Source organism: Myotis lucifugus, unplaced genomic scaffold (genome assembly GCF_000147115.1).
Source record: "Myotis lucifugus unplaced genomic scaffold, Myoluc2.0 scaffold_1094, whole genome shotgun sequence".
In the NCBI taxonomy this organism is placed as follows: domain Eukaryota; kingdom Metazoa; phylum Chordata; class Mammalia; order Chiroptera; family Vespertilionidae; genus Myotis; species Myotis lucifugus.
The window spans coordinates 15,098-22,654 of NW_005872142.1; the positions used below are offsets into that span (position 1 = coordinate 15,098).

The 7,557-nt window shown below is 44.1% G+C and overlaps 1 pseudogene; it reads right to left on the reverse strand.

The window, feature by feature from the left end:
• Nucleotides 1–2,313: 2,313 nt before the first annotated feature.
• Nucleotides 2,314–2,939, reverse strand: LOC102427309 (annotated as a pseudogene).
• Between the last annotated feature and the right edge of the window lie 4,618 nt (nucleotides 2,940–7,557).

A 7,557-nucleotide genomic window follows, 5' to 3' on the forward strand; every position in this document is an offset into this window, starting at 1 on the left:
GGGCCTATGTGAGGGGGTTAAAGTAAGCTGGAGTCTCCTAATCCTTCCATTTCCCACTCTGGTGTAACTGGCTGTTAACCCCATGGATGACTCTATTCTGTGAACATCCCTCTTTTTTCTGTCAACTCTAGCTCAACTGGAGCAATTTTGGCCTGTATAAATAAGAACCTTAAAAAAAACAAAAACAAATATGAACTTTATTGACTAGAAGCCTTCCATTCCTAGAATATTAGTGACTGGTTCTTTTGACACATCACTAGTCTGTCAGAAATATTTGAAAGTCATTCACAATAAATGTAGTCAAATTGTAGTAAGAAGCTAGGAATATTCCTTGGCATGTAGAATGGGGAAACTGTGACAGATAGCTGAATAAACTGGCCTAGAAATTTACAGCCAGATGCAGAATGTCACCAGGGCAGAAAGCCTCCTGTACATAGCAATGGGCAAAACTGATCCTAGACCTTGCCTTCAGGGTGGCCTTTCCTCCCCTGGCATACCATTGGTCATCTGGCTTAGACCTCCTGTCCTGCTGTTGACCAATCAGTGGAGACCAGGATCTGAAAGGGCAAACCTGGAGATGCTTATAAATATTCTATTGATATCTTACCTGAGACCTCCCCTAAGTCCCCACCTTTGAAAACTAGATAGAACCCCTCAAGACAAAGAAGCCAGCATGTGCCCCCCTTGGGGCACACCCACTCAAATCTCGTTTACCAATGAATTTTCTTTCACCTAAACCTTAAGTGATACCCAGGAGACTTGCAACAACGGGAACAATGGACAGCACTAGCTCATCTTGGGCTAACCCCCTGAAATTGTCCCCAAGTCCCCTTGCCTCTGACTCTCCAGTGAGCTGACAGCAGACTTGCATAGGCTCACTTCTGTCCAATAAAGTTTCCAGAGAGCCAAAGCAGCCACACCTTGTCTCTCTCCCACTGCTTCTTGTATCCCAGGCCCTTCCTTGTGTCACTGCCCCCAGCTTTAATAAACCTGGTCTCAAAATCACCTGAACTCATATTCTGTAATTTTTCCTTCATGAAATCAAGTACCTGCACACTACCAGCTGGTCTTAGGCAAATTCACTCAGGGCCTGGCTTTTACTTCTGATAACTTTTTGAAATGTAGAGGGATTGCTATTGCAAAAGGAGGAAATGAATCTGGGAGTGTTCTTTAAAAATATTTTTATTGATTTCAGAGAGGAAGGGAAAGGAAGAGAGAGACAGAAATATCAATGATGAGAGAGAATCATTGATTGGCTACCCTCTGCAAAACCCACACTGGGGGTAGAGCCCACAACCCAGGCAAGTGCCCTGAATGGGAATCAAACTGTGACCTCTTTGTTCATAGGTTGATGCTTAACCACTGAGCCAAGCCAGCCAGGCTGGGTGTTTTTAAGAGAAGTTAAAAGTAAGTAATTTTACCTAACAATTTAATTATTTCTGAATGAGACAAAGAGGCAAACTGAAAACAAGGAAAGCTGTAGAGGTTAGTGGAAGAAAAATATTGAGAAATGTTATGTAGAAATGCCAGAACCTAATTATGGGGGTATGCTTATACCCTAACCCAACAAAGACTACTAACCATATTAATTCAAATGAGGCTGAAGTAGTTATAAAACAAGGCCCTCTATAACTGCTGCTGAGGCACAGGAAATTTACTTATGATATTCTTACTGTCTTCCTGGTCTATGAAATTTTTAGAAGATAATTGTAATATACACCCTTGGGTTCTTACAGCCTTTTCTTCAAATATTATTACAGTTCCAAATTGCACAACCAGCAGGAATCAGATTAATAATGAATGACTCTTGAGTGTTTCCTATGGGAAATAAGTGGACCATTGTAAATGAGAACCCATCTCATGATCAGACTTTGAAAATTGAAGAGGTGTACGGTGTGCCCTCAAACTATAAGCAAATGTGATACTAGATGAAAAAGACAGAGAAATGAGACAGACAGCAAAATTTGGATCATGATAGCTAATAGGTTAGGAATGACCAAAAATGTTTTTATTTTTTATTGTTTTTTTGTTTTGTTTGCTTAACTCCTAACCCAAGGATCTTGTTTCCACTGAATTTTAGAAAGAGTAGAAGGGAGAGAGGAGGGAGGGAGGGAGAGAGAAAAAAAGAGAGGGAGAGGAACATCGATATGAGAAGGACACAATTGGCTGTCTCCTGCATGCATCTTGATTGGGACCAGGGATTGAACCTACAACCCAGACACATGACCTTGACCAGGCACTGCAGGGTGATACTCGAATCACTTAGCAACACTGGTCAGGGACAAAGTGTTTTTCTTTTTTCTTTTTAAACAATACTAAGAATGTACTTTATTTAGTCATTTTCCTTTACAGCTGGAACTCTAGGAATTCAAAATTATCGTCCTTGCCCGTGAGCTACTTATAGACACCAGAAAAAGTTTTAACCTTGTGCTCGACGTTGTTCTGCTGCGCTTTGTCCAGATGCACCTTGATGAGCCAGCTGCCATCCAGCTTCACGGGGATCCTCTTGCCCACGCCCACGTTCTCTCTCGGGAAGACCAGGTCCAAGAGGTTAGCATGGGGCTCCTGGGACGCTTCTGCTTATTCTTTGTTCGGCTTTTTCGAGTTGGCTTGGGCAGAATCCTCCTCTGAGCGATGAAGACCACGTGCTTCCCACTGAACTTCTTCTCCAGCTCGCGTACCAGCCGGACATGTATTTTCTGGAAAGACTTGAGTTGAGGAACTGGGACGAAGATGATAATAGCTTTCCGACCGCCACCAACTTCAGTTTCCTTGGCCGCAGTGATGTTCAGCTCCCGCAGCTGGGCCTTGAGGTCCGAGTTCATCTCCAGCTCCAGGAAAGCCTGGGAGATGCCGGACTCGAACTCCTCTGGCTTCTCGCCATTGGGCTTCACGATCTTGGCGCTGGAACTGAACATGGCTCCCCTTGGGTGAGCGCCAGCCTCCAAAGTGTTTTTCTTAATGAAGATCAGTGGACCCTGACTGGCTCCCATTTACCTGCTTTTCACTTTTGAGAAAATTTGACCTTGACTTCCATCCAAGGTTACAGTCTTGCCCTATTCCCAAGGGTCCATAGTTCAGCTAGATAAACTAAGACTTCCCAGTGATGAGCCTTTCTAGCACCATGAAACCACATTTTTCAACCCAAAGGTTGGTGATCAGTGAATCATTCCGTTTGATTTATGACACAAAGGGGGAGGTGTGGATGAAAATGGGGCCACGTTCTAAAGCTGACAAGCTCAGAGGACGCCTGCATAGTATGATTTGCAAAATCTGAGACTTAAAGTAACCACATAGGATGGCCTGAAATGACAACTTTCTAACTGAAAGTGAGTCATGGTGGGTAACTATGTCTTAGGTATATTTTCCTAAAAAAGCTGAATCTTTATTTTAACTGAACATGTCTATTATCTTTTTGCATTCATGATAACTTACTTTTGGAATATCAGGAAAAATTTTTCTTTTTGGCCAGACCCTCACTGCACCAGAGTAGAAGCCACAAAACTCTTCATTGCTATTGTCATCATGTTAATTTTAGCTGCTAACAATCCTCTATCAACCAATGCAAAAGAAGCATGTGTCTATTTGTTTTACTTTAATCCAAGATCAGAGATTTCCCTGTTTTGCTTTCTCCCACCTTCCTAATCTATCACCAATAGATTTTATTTAACCACTTATGCCTCCTGCTTTGATTGTAATGTATAACATACGGTGAAAAACTGCCACTTTTCGTTGAGATTTTGCTTCCTGGCAATTGTCTTCAGTTGGACTCAAACTCATAAAAATTCTCTACAGATTTAAATGTTTCTTACATTGGCAGCTGAAAATTCCAGGCTTCTAATCAAGATTTGACCTTTATGGCAACCTGTTCTCACCCTGCAACTATCCAGAGGCCTGTCAGGAGTTGCCTCATTGGGACAAAAGACACTCTTATTGCCCATATCACTCAGAAAATTTCAAGAATTTAAACTGCTCTATTCTAAGAACCAGGAAATATCTTTCTATGACATCACATAAGGAAAATGAGGCTTTTTGAGGTGGGATCACTTGCCCAGATTCACACAGCCTGCAAGTGGACTCAACCATGCCATGTATTGTCTATTGGCACTTGACATCTATTCTCCACCCCTTTCTATATTTCCTCCTATACCAGAGGGGCTGAAAGGTTAAATACCACCTTTCCCACTTATAATGACTGGGAATCCAGGTACGAATTAATTTCAGCATCTGACATGCACTTGTGTGTAGATTGGACTCTGGAAGGGACAAGGGGCTGTAATTCCTTCTCCTGGTGGGTGGGCTTGGCAGACAGAGTTTTATGTGAAGAAGCAGTTGTTGCTTTCCCTCAGGGTGGGGCTGTGGCAGCGGGACCTTGAAACCAGACTACCTGTGCCAACTCCTTGACTTCCATTTTTCTGGCCCTTCATTGGTTTTACATGCACCTAATTCTGTGCTAAAGATCTTGCTGCACAAATGTTAATGCCTGGTTTACTTGAAATAGTCCAAAATGGGAATTAACACAAATGTCCATGAATGGGCGAATGGCTAAACTAGTTTGGTGCATCCTACAATGGAATAGACCTGAGGGATTAAAAAGGAAAGAACTATTTCAAGAAAATGACTTTGATTCTAGAAGCCAACATTCACCCAAAATTGCACATTATATGGTTCGAATTATGAAAACTGCAGAAAATGCAAACTTATCTATAATGACCGAAAGCAAATTAGAGTTGGAGGGAGTGGGGGAGGGATAGAGTGAGGAGATTATAAGAGGGCCCTAGGAGGCTTTAAGAGTGAAGAACGTGTTCATTTTCTTCGTTGTAGCAATTTCTCTGGTGCATGCATTTGGCAAAGCTTAATAATTTGTATACTTTCAATATGGTAAGTTTATTATATGCCAACTAAAATTCAATAATATGTTAAATTTAAATATACACATATGAAATATTGCTTAAAGTGTAAGTTGAATATAAAATTCAAAACTGTAACCTGACTATTTTCTTGCACATTTTTCAGCTTGTCCATCAAAGGGGGGTGAGCTACTCCACAGCCTGCAGCTTCCTCAGCTGTCTGCTAATGCCACCTCGGCAGCACCCACAGCCTAGCAGGGTCCAACTGCACCAGCATTACTCAGTCCACATTCCTTCTCATTCTTCACCCTGCCCACACTGGACTGCTAAAACTCCTCTATCCAGTCAGGTATCTGCCCACCAAGTTCAGTCCTGTGCAGGCAGCTCTTCCCCACCACCCTCTGTCCAAAGGGTGAATGCCCACGCATGCTTCAGGTCTGAGCAAAGAGGTCACTTTCTGAGAAGTGATCTCTGTGATCCCTAAACAAGCTGAGACTCAAGTACATACAACTCTTTCTTCATGGCCCTTCTCTGGATTATAATTAACTCCTTAGTGCTGTGATTTCTCTGAGAGCCTGTCTTTGTTACAAGGTAAACTCCATGAGCACAGGTCCCACCTATGTCCTGTTCTCTCAGGAACCAGGGCCCATTCCTGGCCTGGCACATGACAGATGCTCAGGAAACACTCAATAAATGGATGAGAGAAACCACACAATGGAATCCTGTCACCCTATGTTACACTAGTGGTCAAACTATGTTCCTTAATGGCAGGAAGGTATTGGTATCAGCATGGGAGGAGGCAACAAGTGTTCAGGGATGACCCAGGGATGCGTTTTTTTTCCCCTCACCCAATCAGTGGGGCGGCAGATAGGACTAACTAAGAGTGAAGAGTCAGACCTTCCTTCATTCTCAGAAAATCACAGCCCTCCCCATTTCCACCTTGTGAGTGCTGTCTCATATTCCTGGTGCCTGGACAGTAGCCTCTGTTCTTTGTCGTCTCACAGAGCCCTGATCTGGCAGACACTCTGGATCTTTCACCCCAGGTAGAGGTACTAACATGGGAAAAGAGAGCTCACACTGACCTCAAAGGAATCCAGGGATGACTTCCAAAACCAAGTTCCCTGGTCTGTGGGACACCTGCCTGTAGTCCCAGAACACCACAACCACCCATGATGTCCTGGGGAGAAAGGAGAACTTCTTCAGCAGGATGGGACAGGGGACCCCAGGATCTTGGCTTGCTTCCATCTCAGAGGACTGAGGGTCCCACAGGGGCCTCCCCTCTCCTATCAGAGGGACCCACAGCTCCTGTGGTTGACACGCCAAGTAGAGCTGCTTCAGATCCTGGGCCCTGGGGGAGGACTACAAAAGAGGATGGACAGGGACACAGGTGACTTGAATGCAACCCCAATGCAATGATGGAGAAACATAGGGCATTTAGGGGATCAGCACTCCAGTTTGGCACACTCTACTAAAAGCCTCAGAAGAGACATCACCAGGTCCTGTTCTTGAAACCTTTGGGACAGAGATTTCCTCCTGAAACAGCACATCCACCAGAGGGACAGTTCTCATGACACTGGACTCATAATCCTCTGGACCTTCAGCCCCTCTGAGATGGAAGCAGCCCCAGATCCTGCCCTTTTACTTGTCTCACCCTGCTCTGCGATGGAGTCAGGAGGCCTGGATCCCACAGTGACTGGATCCGACTGACTGGCCTTAAAGTTTGAAGGCCAGAGCCCACTTCTGCCCAGGTGTCAGGGCCAGCTCTCAGTCTCTGGTCAGCATCCCTGGTGCAGCACCTGGCATTGGCTGCATTTCTCCTTGTGTTCTCCAGGGGGCGACATTTAAACACACAGACAACACAGGGAATTCACACATGAACCTGGCTTTGCCTAAGGAGCTGGAGAAGGAGCATGATTTCCATTCCCTGCTCCCACAGATGCTCTTGGACTCCGCCCTCATGACTGCTGTATCCCACCTGCTACTTCTAGGGACTATGAAGAAAACAATAACAACAACAAAAATGGGCTGTAAATTAAGCCTGACAAGCCCAGCGGGTCACATGGCAGGCCTGACAACCTCAGTGACCAAAAATAACTGCACAGGATGGTCTAATCAGGAATTCCAAACCGGGCAGGTGATGGCAGGGAGTCATGTCCCAGGCATACAGCTTCGTTAGCAAAGGTCAGACTTTACGTTAAGTGAGCCCTGTTCCCTGTTCTTATGCATCTTGGATAACATACCTTTGATACATCAGAGTAGTTGTTCTTTTGCAAGATGATTTGAAGGCACAGACTCTGGGACCAGCATATGAGACAACATATTTCTTAGGTTACATGGATCCTTGCACAACCTCTCTATGTGCTGTAAATGTTAATTATCCTGGACCCACCAAAGTAAAAAAAAAAAAAAAGTGTTTCTCCATTTTGCTATTTATCAATTCTAGAGATTTCTTCCCTTCCTAATGGATTTCACACAACTTTTTTCATCTCCTTTTTTTGTTATAATGTATAAAATAAGGTGCACAACTACCAAGCTCAGGATTTGATATCTTGTTCCAGGCATATGACGTTAGCTTTGGTTCAAATAAACTCATGAAAATCTTCACAGGTTGGAAAGTTTTCTTACTTTAACAGGCCCAAGAGCACCTGCTTTCTCAGGACTCTATTGCTGCTCCCTGTCCCATGCCTGGCACACCATGAACAAGGTG